This window comes from Ambystoma mexicanum, chromosome 9, assembly GCF_040938575.1.
Source record: "Ambystoma mexicanum isolate Mex_15411 chromosome 9, UKY_AmexF1_1, whole genome shotgun sequence".
Lineage (NCBI taxonomy): Eukaryota > Metazoa > Chordata > Amphibia > Caudata > Ambystomatidae > Ambystoma > Ambystoma mexicanum.
Genome location: NC_090931.1, coordinates 37,409,131 through 37,429,194, shown reverse-complemented (window position 1 = coordinate 37,429,194; position 20,064 = coordinate 37,409,131). Strand labels below are relative to the sequence as shown.

Sequence of the window (20,064 nt, the reverse complement as noted above, 5' to 3'; positions counted from 1 at the left end):
TCCTAATCTAAGATATATGTATTTCTTTTCTGTCAAAAGATTATGGCTTTCATGCTCATATCCCCAAACAGTAACTTTCTTTGCTCCCATCTGGTTCCCACCCCTGTCGCCCAATTAAACATTAAAATAGCATGCACAGCAAGTGATTGCGGCCACCATGAGAATTGGGAGTGATCATTAGAACATTTGCTCATTTTTTGAGGTAACCCACCAGCCCATGTTCTACTGTTCCTTCCACTTGCAACACTTTTATTCATATATAGATATTTTCTTCTTCCCCCAACCTCACAACACTTCCTTAGTCCCTGCCCTTTCCCCATGCACATTCCATTTTGTCTTTGTCTTATTCATCTTCCATCTGCACATCTTCCACTCAATTCTGTATCTACCTTATTCCAAGTCCAAGGAGTTTCTCAATTTAGTCCATTTCTGTTTGTTTTATTTGTCCTTTGGGCTGCTTTGCAGCAAGTTCAAGGGCCCCTTTATTCATAGGCCCGTCTTTTAGAATCAACTGTTTTGTGAACACAGAGGACCTGAACCCTCAATCTTCTAATTCAAATAAAATAGTCTGTTGAGGGGCATTTGATTGTTTCGGGGGGACACTAGGTTGGGAGAGTTTCATAAAGAGAGTCGTCAGCTTTAGTTGCAACTGGGCATCTGGCTGGGTCCCTCAAAAACCCTTTTCATGACAACAAGGGCTTTCCTTCCTGCTTGCAGGGTCAGTTGCCTTTAATCACATGGATTGCAGGTTCTGTCCGTCCATCCGTAATATAAAAACTGAGTGAGTTTATTGAAGAATAAGTGCATATTTATCATCAGATCTTCCTGCTCAAACCTAAGGCTTATGGGGACCACATCCCTTTCTTTAAAGCACTCCTACCACCTTAGTGTCACCTATGCTACATATATATATATATATATATATATATATATATATATGTAAGGAAAACACACAGGCCCCTGAACGGTTGTAGCACTTCAAAAAACCGCTCTGGTAGGCATATGTAAAAAATAATATTCCAGCACACAAGACTTTAGCTATTCTAAAATGACAATTTATTTAGGCATAAAACAGCACAAATACAAAAACAGGGAGTAAGTAGTACATCCCTGTGACAGACACAAGGTGCTGCAAAGCACTCACCCCATGGGTGGATGTAAAGTCACGCGTTCCGCCTGAATGCTCAGGCTTCCTCAGACCTTCTAAAATCCAAATTCGGCTAACACATCTTAAAATAAAAAACCACTAGGCCATTCCAGAGCAACTCCGTGCGTCAAGCATCACGTGCCATTTGAGTCATATGACTACTAATCGAATAGAAGGGGTAGTCTCTTTGACACAATGACCTCCATGTTGGAATGGTCAAGCGTCTATACGGTCAATGTATAAAGGCATAATTACCATAGCATATCTAAATAGACATACTAGGACCAATGATAGGCTACTGCAGTGCAAGTCGCATAGAGGAGGTGCCCGGAACCGCTACTGGTCAAAACATTGTCAATGTAATCAGATGTGTAAAATCTACGCACAAGTGTGCTATGTATCATTCAGATGACTAACAGTGGCTCAAAAATGGCCACTCCCAGACATCCGCCCCCCCAATGGGGTGAGTGTTCCTCAGCCTAGAGACTGCGAACCAAGCATCAAAAATATCCTAAATATTAGAGTAAATACCCTATTGCGTTATGTATATACATCAAATTGTAGTTATCATCGTGTATCAGGCAAGTGCCTGTAGTCTAAATAAAGACCAGCTACAACTAAATAAGACATATATTCATATCTAACAAAGTGCAAGTGAACAATCAACCTTTCCTATGTCAGTGCCTCAATATAAACAGCAACAATTCTATTTGGACTGCTATGAAGCCGATATTTTGGATGTTCCTGTTTCGAAAAAACTTCTAGCAAAGAATAAAGCATGTAAACATTTGTTATAAAGCGCAAATTAGCAAACAACATTAATTGTTTCGGAACCCCTATATAAAACTCTAACTGCGCAATTTAGACACTTCTTACATAGTGCAAAAAAGCCAACAGTATTTCCTATATCAGTACCTCAGTGCAAATCGATAGCAGCTCAAAATAGATGAGAAACTATAAAGTGGCGAATATAAATGTACCCATTCATATCCCTATCAACAAGTGAATAACAATTATTCCATATAATCACAGTAGAATAAAGTGCAGTGCAATGAGTGAAACCACTACTGTTCCTGATATAGACACAAAAAGTCTTCTGTAGAAATTTCATAACTCATACAAGGAGTATAATGATGTTGTAAAACAGATGAGAGTATGAGACAATATAAAGTATCTACTTCTTGTTAACCCATTCAAGATTGCAAAAACACATAAAGTTCAGCATCCACATTCAATCCTTTAGGTTTCAAGGTGTCAAATTTGCATATGAGTGTGGCTTCCAACCGTCTCAATTTCAATTCACGGTTACCAAATCTTTTATTTGGAGGTACATGTGCCAACCCCGTGAAAGATAAAAATTGAACATCTCCATTGTGCTTTTCTTGAAAATGGCTTGTCAAGGGGTATGTTAGATCACCATTTTTTATGGCTCTGTAATGTTGTAAGATCCTCATCTTCAGGGGACCAATTGTAGAGCCTATATAGTGAAGACCACAGGCACAAGTGATGGCATATACAACATATTTGGTGATACAGGAAATTCTATGTTTGTATTTCCAACATTCACCGTTGGCACTCCTAAAAGGGACCATCGATACATGTTTACACAATTTACAATGGGCACATTTGAAAAAGCCAAAACTATTTCCATGACTTGTATGTATGATAGGTGCTGGCTTGGTTTTAACCATACTAGGAGATAACATAGTTTTGAGAGTAGGAGCCTTTCGATAAGTAACCTGCGGGAAATCGTCCAACACCAACCTAAGGTGAGGATCCATGAGCAGCACCTTCCAGTGTTTCTTCATAATCATTTTTATTTCTTTAGCATGATTATTAAACCCTGTAATAAGTCTAATCTTACTATCTTTAGCTGCGGCCAGCATCATGTTTAACCAAGAAACAATAACAACAGAAGCAGAGGTGGACAGCAGCCTTCCAGCCAGTCTTACAGTACAGCAGAAATTAGACAAGCTTGAAAGAATAAAGAAAAAAGAAATATCGAAATGGTGGGAGGCAATGACTTTACAAACATATCTCGATGTGCAAAGAATTCCAAGAGGACTGAGAATCCTTACGATCCCCACGTTCGAAGACATGAATCCTGAATTGATTAAGGAATGGACTGACCATACTAACACTTGCTCTTTTAAAATGATAGAGAGCTTGGTGAAATATGCAAAAATAGACAGAATCTCTCTTCTTAAAGATATCGAAATAATGGAACAACAACTATTTTCTTCAGAAGATGGTGACGAATGTAAGCGGCGAATGTCGCGCTTGGAAGAAAATCTGGAAAGATATGAGGGAGAGATCAGAACAAGGAAACAACACAAATTCAAACGAGACCGTATTGATTATGAACAAGGGAGGATCTATACTTTTGCCAAGAAATTTGATAACCCCATCAAAATCAGGCTGCAACAAATGGAAACCAACAATGTGCCAGTATTAGCTGCATTAAGTGAAGAACCTAGCAGTTCTGAATTGAGTTCATCGGAAACAGAAGGGATATATTCAAAAAAATTAAACTTTTTAGAGGAGTTCAAACTAATGCATTTGGACAGCAAGTCGGAGAAAAGAGGACGTGGCCAATACAAAGGACCAGGAAGAGGGGCAGCAATAAGAGGCGGCAGAGGAAGACGAGGCGGGGGATTCAACACAGACAATCAATCGCCGATGGCAACGAGATCTGGAGTGAAACAGAAGGGGAAAAGCAGAGGCAACAAGACCTCCAACTAAAAATCTTCAATATCTCTAAAAGAAGCCTAACATATCATGAAACCTCAGTTCTCTCCCTTGGTCTCTCTTTCAGTCCCTCGCATGCATTTGACTATACCACCACTAGGGTAGACTTATATAAATTTACCCGCAAGTTGAAGTTAACTAAATTTCATGCAACCAAAATTGAGGCCAATCCAGGTTCTAAAAAGAAAGAGGCAACCAAAGAGGTTTCTATACTATCGGAAAGAGACTTGGCTAGCCTCTTATGTTTAACTGACATGGAAGAATTGGGCGAAACAAATATGGAGGACGATATTAGGTTAGAGAATTCAGTGTTTGAAACCACATTTGGGATCCCTACTGATCTAAACTGTCCGACTAAATTTCGACCTCAGTCCATTTTCTGCCCTAACATCACTTGTGGACCCATAGATATCTTTGAAGAGTTGGTGATTAAAGATCTAAAGAAGTTATCTAGCAATCTCTCCCCTAAAAATAGGAACTTGAACTATATGCAATTTCAGGCTCTTCAGACACTAAAAGAAGATTCTTCCATAGTCATACGACCCTCAGATAAAGGAGGAGGGATAGTCGTGATGGACAGTGCCAACTATGAGCTAGAAGCGAAGAGACAATTGAGTAATAACATGAACTACACACCTATAAGTATGGATACACTATTGGATACCAAATTAGAATATCTTGGCAAACTAAAGGAATGGAGTGATTTAGAGCTCATCAATCGAGATGAATACTTTTTTCTAAAAAATGCTAATCCGGTGACCCCCTTGATATATTTCAATCCTAAGATCCATAAAACATTAATAAACCCTCCAAGTCGTCCCATTGTTTCTTCCATTGGTAGTTTGTTAGAGAATACATCCAAATATTTGGACTTTTTTCTTCAGCCATTTGTTTTGAGCTTGAGCTCCTATATACGAGATACAGCAGATCTGCTTGGCAAGGTAGAAAATATCTATTGGGAGCCCAACTATTTTTTAGTATCCATTGATGTAGTTTCTTTATATACATCGATTCAACATGCAGCAGGCATGAAGGCTTGCCAATCATTTTTGGAAAGGAGATCTATCAGCTATCGACAACATAATCAGATGTTATTAGATATGCTACTTTTTTGTCTGGAACATAACTATTTCCTCTATGAAGACCAGTTGTATCAACAAATAAGGGGAACGGCAATGGGGTCTTGTATGGCTCCAACGTACGCCAACCTTTATATGGGTTGGTGGGAGATGCGCAAGGCGTGGGCAGAGGAATTGGAACATTGGACTAAACATGTCATTGTCTGGTACCGTTTTATAGATGATTTGTTTATCATATGGGATGGGACAGAATCGGAACTTTCTGAATATGTCGAGATACTCAATACTAATATGTTAAACTTAGAATTAACGGTAGTTAGCAGCCAACAGAAATTGGTATTTCTGGACGTAGAATTCCAGGTAGTTAACGACAAGTTGACATCTAAATTATACAGAAAACCCACTAGTTCTAATTCCACTCTCCACGCCAAGAGTCATCACCCGAAAGCTCTAATTGACTCCATCCCTTATGGAGAATTTTTGCGAGCTAAAAGAGCCTGTAGTAATCACCATGATTATATGAGTGAGGCTAGAAATATTGGTCACAGATTTGTTAAACGAGGCTATGACAAGAATGCCGTCTCTAGAAGTTTTACTCAAGCAGCCTCAGTTACGAGAGAATCCCTGTTAAATAGAAAAATCAAAGCTAAAGATAGTAAGATTAGACTTATTACAGGGTTTAATAATCATGCTAAAGAAATAAAAATGATTATGAAGAAACACTGGAAGGTGCTGCTCATGGATCCTCACCTTAGGTTGGTGTTGGACGATTTCCCGCAGGTTACTTATCGAAAGGCTCCTACTCTCAAAACTATGTTATCTCCTAGTATGGTTAAAACCAAGCCAGCACCTATCATACATACAAGTCATGGAAATAGTTTTGGCTTTTTCAAATGTGCCCATTGTAAATTGTGTAAACATGTATCGATGGTCCCTTTTAGGAGTGCCAACGGTGAATGTTGGAAATACAAACATAGAATTTCCTGTATCACCAAATATGTTGTATATGCCATCACTTGTGCCTGTGGTCTTCACTATATAGGCTCTACAATTGGTCCCCTGAAGATGAGGATCTTACAACATTACAGAGCCATAAAAAATGGTGATCTAACATACCCCTTGACAAGCCATTTTCAAGAAAAGCACAATGGAGATGTTCAATTTTTATCTTTCACGGGGTTGGCACATGTACCTCCAAATAAAAGATTTGGTAACCGTGAATTGAAATTGAGACGGTTGGAAGCCACACTCATATGCAAATTTGACACCTTGAAACCTAAAGGATTGAATGTGGATGCTGAACTTTATGTGTTTTTGCAATCTTGAATGGGTTAACAAGAAGTAGATACTTTATATTGTCTCATACTCTCATCTGTTTTACAACATCATTATACTCCTTGTATGAGTTATGAAATTTCTACAGAAGACTTTTTGTGTCTATATCAGGAACAGTAGTGGTTTCACTCATTGCACTGCACTTTATTCTACTGTGATTATATGGAATAATTGTTATTCACTTGTTGATAGGGATATGAATGGGTACATTTATATTCGCCACTTTATAGTTTCTCATCTATTTTGAGCTGCTATCGATTTGCACTGAGGTACTGATATAGGAAATACTGTTGGCTTTTTTGCACTATGTAAGAAGTGTCTAAATTGCGCAGTTAGAGTTTTATATAGGGGTTCCGAAACAATTAATGTTGTTTGCTAATTTGCGCTTTATAACAAATGTTTACATGCTTTATTCTTTGCTAGAAGTTTTTTCGAAACAGGAACATCCAAAATATCGGCTTCATAGCAGTCCAAATAGAATTGTTGCTGTTTATATTGAGGCACTGACATAGGAAAGGTTGATTGTTCACTTGCACTTTGTTAGATATGAATATATGTCTTATTTAGTTGTAGCTGGTCTTTATTTAGACTACAGGCACTTGCCTGATACACGATGATAACTACAATTTGATGTATATACATAACGCAATAGGGTATTTACTCTAATATTTAGGATATTTTTGATGCTTGGTTCGCAGTCTCTAGGCTGAGGAACACTCACCCCATTGGGGGGGCGGATGTCTGGGAGTGGCCATTTTTGAGCCACTGTTAGTCATCTGAATGATACATAGCACACTTGTGCGTAGATTTTACACATCTGATTACATTGACAATGTTTTGACCAGTAGCGGTTCCGGGCACCTCCTCTATGCGACTTGCACTGCAGTAGCCTATCATTGGTCCTAGTATGTCTATTTAGATATGCTATGGTAATTATGCCTTTATACATTGACCGTATAGACGCTTGACCATTCCAACATGGAGGTCATTGTGTCAAAGAGACTACCCCTTCTATTCGATTAGTAGTCATATGACTCAAATGGCACGTGATGCTTGACGCACGGAGTTGCTCTGGAATGGCCTAGTGGTTTTTTATTTTAAGATGTGTTAGCCGAATTTGGATTTTAGAAGGTCTGAGGAAGCCTGAGCATTCAGGCGGAACGCGTGACTTTACATCCACCCATGGGGTGAGTGCTTTGCAGCACCTTGTGTCTGTCACAGGGATGTACTACTTACTCCCTGTTTTTGTATTTGTGCTGTTTTATGCCTAAATAAATTGTCATTTTAGAATAGCTAAAGTCTTGTGTGCTGGAATATTATTTTTTACATATGCCTACCAGAGCGGTTTTTTGAAGTGCTACAACCGTTCAGGGGCCTGTGTGTTTTCCTTACATATACGGATTTGGCTAAATTCGTTTTTCTAGCACCAGCCACCGAATGAGGGAGAGCGCCATCTTTTAGCCAAATTGGTTTCTCAATATATATATATATATATATATATATATATACTGTCTGATACCTGGTGTGTCTATGACATGAGACCATAAAGCACATACATAATTCTTTTTCTTTCACTTGCCCCATCTATTCATGGGCTCACACTCCAAATTGTTTTCTTATAGTGTGTTTATTTTCTAAGTGACAAAGGAAATATTTTCTCTGTGCTTGTGTCATTCTTCATAACACCAGAGTTACACTGTGTCCTTCTTTATGATAAAAATAATAAAAGACAAAACAGACAACATAACAAATTCAAAACATTTTTTTTTAAAAGGCATGTCGTCTTCTTCAGCTGTTCCCCTTCTTTCTTCTTGGTGTATCCATAGCTAATATTGTTTCTTGCTCGCTGTAGAAACCAAAATAGAGGCAGAGTCATGATAAGCTAGCAGAGCAATCAGTTATTTCCTTAAAATAGGCCTTGGTTATTAATTTTTCCTTCAATATGATGTTGTTGGGGTCCTCAGCCCAATAAAATGCAAAACTTGTTTTCTTGAAAAATGGAAATGACGTTGCACTTTAACTAGTATTTTCTTTTTAATTATCATAAATATAGCGGCAGGCCTGTTTTTGATTGTTTCTGCTATGCTGAACATTTTCTCTGTACGTTTGTAGTTCTCCTGAAGGTGTGGGACCACGGTCTCTTCTTTCGTTACTGTATTTATTCTGTTAAGACATAATTAACATTTTTGTAGCCCTCCCTTCACTAATCTTACCTACCCATGGTATTGGAAATAAGCACTGATTCTATTAAGTGCATGCAAATGTGGCATATAGGTAAACAATGTTTTACCTATCCCTAAAGTTTCATGCATTTGCCAAATGTATATATTTGACATTCATTTTCGTCAGGAATACAAAAAGTTTACTCTAACTTTTATACAAAATTCTTCTTCATTCTCTTCATAAGATACAGCCGCACTCACATATATGCACTATTCTGTGCTCACACCTTTTTACACATTTATTGGGAAAAATGCTATCCATTAAAACAACTGTATCCCTTACTACCTTTTTCTGTACTCACCTGGGTCCTCTTTCTCCTGGTAATGATCAATGAGGTTATTGACACACTTACTGTGTCCACTGGCACTTACCTTTTCTTTTTCTACTTGTCCACTACTACTTACCTTTGTCATAATATTTCTTCCCATTATATCGCTATACTTGCTAAGCCCATATAGACATTCCTCCCACGCTCCAAAAATGACAATTCTTTCAACTGTATTACATAAGTCAACATTTTCATATAAACACAAACTATGTTCTCGTTACTTACTCTCATATGTTCTTTTGTGCAATTCTGCTAGAGGTTCTCTCATACCGGTAGATCAATATTGGCCATCCATACCTTCTTGGCTTTTCATTAATCGCATTTATTTTATCGAATATACTACACTGAACAATTTAAACAGGCACCATCCATTGCTGCTCACTGTTTGAAAATCAGAATATTTTATCCACACCTTCCTCCATCAACCTTGTGTCACAATGTTATTATTGTTTCTTTATTTAGACTTTCTATCAAATAGTATGTTGCTTTAATATGCATTCATTCATTACGTTTTTTCTTTCTTTCTTCCTTTCTTACCTTCTTTCTTTCATTCTTCCTTTCTTTCTTTCCTTCTTTCACTCCCTGGATTGACATCAATCTTTTGGTTAGGAACTTCTTATTTCAGTGCTTTAGTTTTAACTGTTTATTAATATCTTATATTAATCAGTCTAAACACAACACAAACTCTTATACTTGGCATATTATAATCCCGTACATGTGTGTACTTGTATATTGTCCCCCTATGTGCTGGATGTATTGTCTTCTCTTTTTGTTACACCTGGGAATTTGATGCTCACACTTCTACCTGGCCCTGCCAGTAGGAATCCTAACCACTCTTATATTAAGTTTTATAGTGTGTACCCTTCCTGTCTCTTCTTGAGCCTGCAAATTCAAGGTATCCTTATCTCTCTTCCATTTATAATACCCAACAATCCAGCTACTCTTATATTGTGCTTCAGCAGGACATAATGTTTCTAACTGGTGTTCCTAATGTAAAGCAAAAGATGCCTATGTGTGTGTGTGTGTTCTTATTGCAGTATTGAATTCCTTCTCTGACTACCTAAATGTGATTTATGTGAATAGAGCCTGTGTTCCACTGATTGCCTGTGCTCCCATGACATTGTGTGTGTGTGTGTGTGTGTCTATGTGTGTGTCTGTATATATGTGTGTGTGTGTGTGTGCATATGTGTGCGTGCATTTGTGGGTGTGTGCATGTGTCGGCATGTGCATGTGTGAGCATGTGTGTGCATGTGTGTGTGTGTGTGTGTGTGTGTGTGTGTATGTGTGTGTGTATGTGTGTGTGTGTATATCACCCCCTCTCCTTATAAGCATATCATGACAGGGACTCTAACCTAATTATCTCTATTTTTCCCAATCTCATAAAAAAAAGTCTTCTCTTTCCATGTCTCAAAATTCCTCTTCTCTCTACTCCTCTTCTTATAAATCAATTCATCATGCATAATAGTAATCCCTATTGTGCTAAATAATTGTGCCAAAGCCTTCCTTGTTTTTCCTTGTCAGCTCCCAGCCTGCTTGCACTTATTCATGAATATGTTTCATCTAAATAAACCCTGCAACAAATTTAAATAATATTCTCTTTATTCTTGAAAATCATTCTAATCAGGTTGTGTGCTCTATAAAAATACTCCTTTGACCTAATGGCACACTCATTTACATGTTTACGCCTTAGAAATACTAGTGTGATTTCTTGTGTGTCTGCATAATGAATTCCTAAAACTAGCCCATGTTATCTCCTGGTTACTTACTGAGATCTTTCCTCAATACAATTGTTTATTTGTTATAAAATATATTATGCATATTATCTATAGTGTGTGTAACCATAACCCTGGTGCATTTGAGAGTTCTTCCTCTCATTACTTGTTGCTTCCCCATTCTAGATACAAATGTTTGCATCAATGCATGTACTATAAAATTGTTGCTGAAAAAAGGTGTTTTATATTATTAATTCTTGCTGTTCCCCATAAATATTTACTGTGCTTAATCTAGTATAATTTGCTATTGTATTAACCTACTTTTTAATGTAATTTGCGTTCATAATTACATTTTTATTCTCTGCGCACGTCTCACAAATTTTATGATCTTGGGCACATGTTTTTTTTAATGCCACTATGCGGTGCAATGGGGGAGATGCTGTCACCCCTCTTGAAGCTTGCCTAATTTGCTGTGGCTTTGGTGCATAAGTTTGAGTCTGCATGTGTAATATCCTTATGACTCTGTATTGTATTGTGGTGCATATCCCATTCCTCTTCTCTCTGTTCTTAATTACTAATATTCTCATTGTTCTGGTTACTTATAGCACTCTCCTGTGCTTTCATTTGCTATCTCTGTCTTACTTTTGCTCTCCCAACACTGTGCCCCTTCTCACCCCCTCCTCTCCTTTCGCAATCATGTTTCCATTTCCTTCTGCTGATATACTTCCTTGCCTTTTGTTTCAAATTCTATGAAAATAAACTGTGTGCATCTGCTCTTCCTTTTGGTAGTACACTGAAACTTTTTAGGGAAACACCTTTCCTTTTTCACAATTACTTTTCATCAATGTGGCTAGACCTTTTCAAATGGGTTCTTTAAGTTGCTTTTTTCCCTTCTATGTAATTGCCCTATGCATGCTTCAGATATATGCTCTTTCTAAATGCCCCATTTATTACTAATAAAAAATGCTTATATTGCTTAAACTGAGATTATCAAATCTGGGGTGATCTAGTGTGTGCCTAACAGAGAATGTTTCTGGCATTCATTCCAAAATAACTAACAAACATTTAAAATGGGAAGTTGCGTGTGTAATTTTAAAATGCGACCTAATGGGACCAATCTAGTTCACATATGTCTAATGACTGGGGACAATTTCTAGTGTAAAACAGTAAGCTCACAATATGGTTTAGTCAAACATAGCTATATTGGCAAAACAACAATGTTTCAAAATATATACCTTTACTTCAACATAACATGCACAAATATAACACAAAAAAATGCTCTCCTCAAAACCTATTCAATTTTCAATTTCTTCAACTGCTGTTTGTTATATGGACCTAAAGCAGAGCTTCCCTATTCAAGAAACACAAGCATTGCATGTGTGTGTCACAAAACCCCCCTAAAAATGAAAGTCACTTCAATGAGTTCTGGTTCAAGGCTACATTTTCATAAGGGTGTGAGTCAGCCCTGGCTCACTTACAACCTGTACACAAAATATGAATATTTTCAATGAAGATAGTTTGAACATGGCATGCCCTAGGAGTGAAAATAAAATAGAAATGTATTTATTTTAAAGCACAATGGGCCTAATTACGACCCAGGAGCTAAGTGGTTAACGGCGCCGTAAAAGGCTGCGGCGCCGTTAACCACTTAGTGCCTAATTACGAGGTCCCTTTGCGGGACCCGACCTTAACGGCTGGTCTAGACCAGTCGTTAAAGTAGGGACCCGCAAAGGGACCTTCGCGGTAAGTATGGTACCGCAATTTGCGGTACCGTACTTAGCGCCTTCGCCATTCGCATTATGCCCTATGGGGCAAAAATGGTAATGGGGAAGGGCCATGGGAAAATGGGGAAATACCACCCCGCCAACCTTGGAATGGGGCGGAATTTCCCCATTTCACCATGGCGGACACGTTACGATACCGGCACCAACCATGGTGGCAATAGCGCCATGGTTTAGCGGCGGTATTGTAATGAGGGCCTTTATCTTTAATCACTGTTACTCTTTATAGTTCTATCAATCATCGATATTTTATTCAATAAACAACATTTAGACTAGTCACATATTACACATTATAAAAAACAGTGATCACCCTCCCTCTACTTATTTCTCATTTATAATGAGGGGTGTTCTTCTCTCGCCTTTATTTTACCCTATACAGGGGTTTAGACATCACCTTACATGTTCCTGACCTGTGCGTTTTCTTCATTATCCCTTAGTCCAGTTGGAGTTCGAAATGTCTGCTTCTAATTCCCCTGAATTAGGACTCCTAGACAGTGTTGCGTATCTTCACAATATTTCTCGTTACTCAAAATATCACAATCCACTTCATTTGCACATAAACATGTTATTCATTTCTCATGCCTCTGTTTTTCATGATACATGCCATAATTCATAGATGCCAGGTGTGCCATGCTGGCGGTCATGAGGACATGCTCATGACAGAAATGAGATCATACTGCAGTTTGTCACTCACCTATCATCTTTTCCGGCATGTCCCGCTGCCCACCAGCACATCACCATCACGAAAAAGGGTCTTGGGTCGTTGTCCCTGTAATTTTATAGGCCCCCGTGTTTGGGCACCATATGAACTGGGGGTTCTGCTTCCCATCTTCCATCAAGCACCACACATCTATGGACAGTCCTTAGAGAGACAGCAGAAATCAGACAGCTGGGAGGATTTTCATCACAGTATTTTATTGCTGGAATAACAGGACACACTAAAAGACATGTTTGCCTTTAACCTGATGTATAGCCTTTTAAGATTATGCAACATTTTTATGCAAATGCCCACCCTGTACATGGTATGCTTCTGATAGGTCCCTCTAGTCAGAGAAAAAACATTCCTTCAGTATTATTGGGTAGCTTAACTTATGTGTACAGCAAGCCCACATTAGCATAGCTGGCATCCACAATTTTCTCTGATGCACAAAACTGATATGCCTATTTTAGACTCTGCTGCCAAGAACATTTTCATGTACTGATATCTAATCCTTATCTGATTGCTGAGGTCCTGCCAAGTAAGTTTAGTGCTTAACTCCTTTAGAGCAGATATATGTTGTTGGGGAAATATATATATGCTCTATTTTATGGCTGCCAAAATAATACATCTGGTCTCTCAGAATAGTTTTCCCGACACACGCTGTACCCTCTTAAATAAGAACATGGATAAATGTATCTAAGCTTCCCTTACTTATTTGGCATTGTCACAGTCTTGTCTGCTTTTTCTGCTAATTTCTATTTTTAACCTAACAAGCCTAATCATCTCACTGCGAGATGCTGCCAAAGACTGCCTCCAACTGCATCCGCCTCTGTTGCTTGTCTGAAAACTCTTGGCATGGTTCATAGTCCTCCACACCTGGCTTAGGACTGGAAACCATTTTGCACTTGAGTATCCATTTAGAAATATATTTTTGTCTAACACTGTATTTTTCTTCAGGGAGCTATTTTTTATTTAATTAAGCATCTCACACTTTGTATACTTTATTCATAATATATCCTTATACACTTATGGTATTTGTGTGATATTTAAAGCACCCTTCATTTCCTGTTCCACCCTAATCCAAATATGCGCAGTGCCATGTGCATGTTTTATTTTTAATAAAGGCAGTCTAATTCTGATTTCTACAATGATGGAACACCACGGGAGTACATGGTGCTGGCTTCAGGCATCCCCATTTTCATGAGTGACCCACTGCACATGCACGGAAACCTGGAGTGGGCCCATCCATAGCAATAAGGTTAGAATAGCATTTCCCTGCTGTTGCGGTTGCCTGGCAGGGCAGCCCCCCCATGCAAGACACTCTGGTTCCAATAAGGAGGTCGGGCCATTGCCTCCAGTGTGAATATATCTGTCAGATATACAGATGCTGGCGAGTATGCCATATGGGTGTTGGAACACAACTTGGACCCCCTCCAGGAGAGACTGCGCTTCACGGCTTCCAGGGAAAGCAACAGTAGAACTGGCACATTAATTCAGAGGCGTGAACTTGTGAGATGGGTTCCCAGGAATGATCACACTGTGCATACCCCTTCCATTCCACAGATTGAAAAGGAGTTCCACTCTTATACTGGGCATCGCATATTTCCTGCACCTCGTACTCAGGTTGTCCGTCCACTATCACAAGTCCAGGCAGCCTGGAACACCTGAATGAGGATCCAGGATAACTGGTTTCAGCAAAGAGACATGAAAAACTGGATTAATTTTCCAGGCAGGAGGCAACTGTAACCGAAAAGCCACTGAAGACAACTTCCTTAGAATGCGAAACAGACCCATGTATCGAGATGGCAACTTGTTGGGTAGATTTCAGATAGGAAGATGAGAAGTACGCAGCCACATTCTGTCTCCTATATCCAGGGCTGGTTCCATGTGCCTCTTCTTGTCGGCTTGTTTCTTTTGCCTGCTTCAGTTATCCTGTAAGAGGCCATACGCTGGACAATGGACGTCTTGGTACTACCAACTCATCTGTGTTGGGGGTGCAGCAAGTCATCAAAAGTCCTCCAGGGAACATTTTGGAGTGGTGACCATAGGTACAGAAAAAAGGGCTACATCCCAATTGACGTATGAAGAGAGTTGTTATAAGCCACATCTGCTAAGGTGACTTTCTCAGTCCAGTTGGTTTGTAGGGCATTGGAGTAGCAACACAGGTACTGTTCCAGGGTCTGGTTGATATACTTAGGCTGGCCATTCATTTGAGGATGATAGCCTGAACTGAGTGCTCTATGAATACCAAGATGGGAACAAAGCTGTTTCCAGAAGCGTGACATTAACTGTGTCTCTCTTTCCGATATGATCTTCTTTGGTAAGCCATGGAGTCTTTATATATGTAGAAAAAACTGTGTGACCATTTGAGTTGCTATAAGCAGCTTGGGATAGGGGGATAAAATGACACATCTTGCTGAAGCAAACAATCATGTCTTGGATGCATCTGAATCCTTTTAAGGGAGGCAATTAAACAATTAAATCTGTGGCATTGGTATGCCATGGATATGGCGGTGGTTCCGTGGAACACAAAAGACCTGATAGTTGTTGATGGCTGCTTTTGGCTTGAGCACAAACATGACATGACATGATGTAGACCTGAATTTGTCTTGACAGTCCAGGCCACCAAAATGGTTGTGTTAGCAGTCTGTCACAAATAAGCTTGGGTGATGCACTGACCTGATGCTTGATGGACTGCCGATGATAATAGGGATATCCCTGACTCCTTTTCCCACGCTGTGCAGTGTGCTCCTTCAGTCACTCGAAGATGCCCCGCTCTCTGCACACAGCCTTTTGACAGCCTATCTGGCCCACCACCAAAGCTGTACCTTTGATGGCTGACCGCCTTACAACACATTGGACCTTTTCACCTGTAGTTATTCGGTGAAAGGAGTACCTAGAGACCATCCCAGTGTGGCGTATGGATCTCTAATACAGTGCCTATCAATTGCTACATAGCTTAGACGTCCCGTGTACAGAACCTTGTCCTGATGATGGCCGTCCCAAAGATGAGGCTCATTTAGCCCAATTCTAAACGGCCGAAACACCTGGTGTAGACATACTACTCCCCGAATTCACAGCACAGTGATTGCTGTTCACACATGAAAAATCTTATCTGTTGCTTCTTAGTTGTTTTACGTTGTCTTTAGAATTCCGCTTTTAATTGTTTCACAATTGAACTGTGTCTGTTTTGACAAACCTCCACACCACTTTCAACTTTGTCCCGAGCATTGGTGGTAAATGGTGTTTTAAAGCATTTACGTTTATGTTCTGTTATGGTCCAACAAACCATTGATGATGTCTATTCTCTCTCTGTAAATTGTGTTGTTGTGTTTTTGACTCATGCAATTACCACATAAAAAGTCCTCTAGAGATCTTTCTCTATGATAACAATTTCGAAGAGTCATTTTTTCAAACCAATTGTGGGAGCCCTTCGTGTATAAGTACCCTTGAACCTATTCATTGGTGTATTTTGTTTCTGATTGAACCCTCCTGGGTAGAATAGGTTCCATACCAGGAGCCCGAATTCTTTGACCCCTGAATGGTGACAGGAGGTAATGCAGAAACATGGAACAGTACTTAAGAAGGGGAAATAAACCTGAAGATCCTCTGACCTTCTGTCCACAAGATATTAGTGGAGTCCTTGTAGTCCAAGCAGAATGGATCCTTCTGGGAATAACAGGAGTGGAATATCTGTTTTGGAGAAGTTAGAGGTGAGAAAATCTGTGTGTAGCCCAGCACAAGTTGGAGGACAAAGGCGAGGAGTGAGGCGCAAACAGGACAGGAGGAAATTGGATCCAGAGGGGAGAGGATTAAGGTAACGAGGAGCGCAAGGCAAAGTAAAAGGCAGATTTAAGTGGAAGTAAAAAGTAAAGAGGAAATGTGATGTCACTGAGAGTTTCACTCTAGGAGGCAGAAGGTAATGCAAAGAGCGTGAGGAGAAGCAATAGAGTCCAAGGTACAGGCTTGATAGTTGGCAAGTAGCGAGTAGAATGTAGGTGCAAGAGTAAGCAGTGAACGTGAGGGGCGCGTGATGAAGCAATGCAATGCCAAAGGTAATGGTTGTGAGGAAGCTGTGAGGAGGCGAGGAGCGCGATAGAAGGCAGGAGAAGGATCTGGCAATGAACGCGAGGAATGTGTGGAAAAACCAGGAAAGTCAAGGAGGCCAGAAGGGATAGCAAGTGAACAAGAGCAAGGCAATGACAATGGAAGGGGGTAGTAGAGCAGAAAGTGAAAAGCGTGTGGACTCAAGAGAGCCACTCAGAGAGCCAGCAGCCAGGGAGATAGTGCAGGGGGGCAGAGAGGTTACCAGGACCGGAACGATGAATGCCATGGCAATCCGGGAATGCCATGGCAATCCAGGAATATGATATGCACCGAACTAGGATGCGCCAATGCTGTCTAGTGACGCAGCGCCCTGCTTGATTCTGACACCTAGGTAGACGGCAACGACACCATACGCAGCACTGAAGCGCAACTTGCTCTTATAAATTTGTCCATTCATGGTGGCCATTTTGGGGGAACTCATGGCAGGCGTGGAGGGCTTTGTTCTTCCATTTAACCCACAATTTCCAGGGCATGATACAATTCTTGACAAGTTCTGGGGTAGCCTTAGCTCCCCTCTGACCAGCTGTAAGGGAGTCATGGAAAGCGCGCATCAGTTGCTACCGTGTGGCTGTAGAAGGTAAGTACAAATGCCCTGAATGTTTTGTCCTGCCGAAGGGAATCATAAGTAGGATCTGTTAGAGTCTCAGCTTGAAGACGTAGCAAGTATGGAATAATGGAACACAAAAAGTGCTTGGAACGAAGCACTGGAGACGGGTCAGGCTGATTAACTGGGGGAGGATCCAAAGACTGAAAGAGGGTGTCCGCCTGCACATTTCCAGTTCCAGGTATGTATGTGACGGAAAACACTTACTGGGTGAAAAAAAGCACCCATCTAGCTTGTCTACTGTTTTCGCAAGTCATGGAGAGTAAATGTTGTGGGTTTCTATGATCCATACGTATTTGCACAAGGAAAGAGTGTAAGTGGTGTCTCCATTCTTCAAGGGCTTCTTTGATGGACAAGAGCTCCTTCTCAATCACAGCATCAATGTGCTCACACATGGTAAGTTTCCATGAGTAGTAGGCGATGGGCTGCTCAATGTTGTTTCTCTCCCCTTTGGGGAAGGCCGAAGCATCAGCTTTCAGGATGAATGGCAATAGATCATTAGGATGTTGTAAAATCCCTGCTTGGGGGATGCCAAAGCGGTTTCCGCCCATTAGTCCCATTTGAACTCCTGCTTGGTGCTCAGTAAATGGGTTATATTGGCCGACAAGTCATTGAAGCCAGGAATGAAGCATTATTAGTAAAAAAAAAAAAAACTGGCACTGCTGTACCCCTTTGATATCACTAGGGCTTTTCCATTGGTGTATCGCCTAGACCTTTCAGGGTTCCATCTGGAGGCCGGTCTTACTAATGACATAGCTGAGGAATTCAATTTGCTTCTGATGAAACTGACAGTTCTCTTCTTTAGCAGAAAAATGGTTGCCCATCAGGAATCAGTGGACCTCTGATACATCTCTCACATGATCCTGTTTATTTTGTGAGAACACTAGGATGTCATCCAGGTACATCCATACACTGTGCCCACAAGAGATCTGAAAATACAGAATCCACAAATCGCTGAAAAACAGCGGGTGTGTTGCTCAGTCCAAAAGGCATGACACAGGACTCAACATTTTCCAACAGTGTCTTAAAGGCTGTTTTACACTCGTCGCCAGCCTTGATCCGCACAAGATGGTAAGTTCTCTGAAAGTTCAACATGGTATAGGCAAAGGCAGCATGCAACGACTCTATAATGTCCTTGATGAGAAGAAGAGGGTGCCTGTCTTTCTCTGTGATTCTCGTTAAGGGCGCGGTAATCGGTACACAGTCTCAAGGCACCCTCCTTCTTGGGAATTTACCCAGTTTGATCATAAAAAATTGATCGAATGATACATTTGACCGATTTCAGCCAGTACCATTCGATCGATTTTTTTAAAATACTGAATATGTGGAGCAGGGATTGCGGGGGTGTCCCCCGCTCCCCATGTTCGGTAGTTTTGGGCTTCGGGGGTTGCAGGGCTGTCCCTCGCTTCCTCAACATTGGAGGCAGGGGACCAGAAAAAAAAGAAAAAGGCACCCTGCGTTGTCGGATCCAGCCCGGGTTAGAGGGATGGATCTGATGCCACAGGAGTGCAGGGGAAGCGGCGGCAAACAAGCAGGTAAGTAGGGGAGAGGTTGTAGGGGTGGGGTAAGGCACATTTTGGTTTGTTTGGCAGAGGTGAAAAGCAATTTGCAGTAAAATTGACCACAGTCAAACAACCCAAATCCCTTCCTGGCACAAAGAGCATAAGGGCCACGCAGGAGACATACAAGGAACAATATATCATTTTCCATACACTCACAGGTGTTTCTGTAGCTCTTGTTGATGAGTAAACTCGACCACGGGGTATGGGTTTATCAGGCAGTAAGGAGATTTCACAGTTGTATGGATGATGGGTTGGAAGAGGTATATCCTTGGGATTGCCAAACACATGCTGGTACTGTGGATACTCCACAGGAAGGGAAGAGCAGTTATTGATCTGCTAAATGGAAGATCACTGATCAACGGCGCTCAAGTCGGCATAAACGTCAGATTCTTGACAACAGTGCGAAGTGCACAGATCGGAACTGAAAACCATGATGCGGGTGGCCCAATTGATGTGTGGATTATGTTGAGTCAACCACGGGAGACCCAAAACCACAGGAAAGGTAGGGGTTTGTATCACATCAAAAGCCATGGTCTCTCGGTGTTGATTGATGGAGACATCCAGAAACATAGTGCATTGGGTGATGGGTGCTGATGCAAGCGGGGCACCATCGATTGCGACTGCTTGAATCTGCTTCTCTTGTGGATGCAACGGGAGCCCATGTTTTTAAGCAAACTTCACATCAACATAATTTTCTGAGGCCCTGCAGTCGACCATGGCCACAGTGGAGAGAGGTTT

The 20,064-nt window shown here is 40.6% G+C and overlaps 1 long non-coding RNA gene across 1 annotated transcript in view; it reads right to left on the bottom strand.

Annotated features, from left to right (window-relative positions):
- Window positions 1-7,825: 7,825 nt before the first annotated feature.
- LOC138489572 (uncharacterized) overlaps window positions 7,826-20,064 on the bottom strand; it is a 104,808-nt gene continuing 92,569 nt past the window's right edge. The window contains exons 2-3 of the long non-coding RNA XR_011274815.1: window positions 13,048-13,215; window positions 7,826-8,155 (exon numbers count right to left, since the gene is read on the bottom strand). This is a non-coding gene — a long non-coding RNA (uncharacterized lncRNA). The remainder of the gene's footprint in view (window positions 8,156-13,047; window positions 13,216-20,064) is intronic.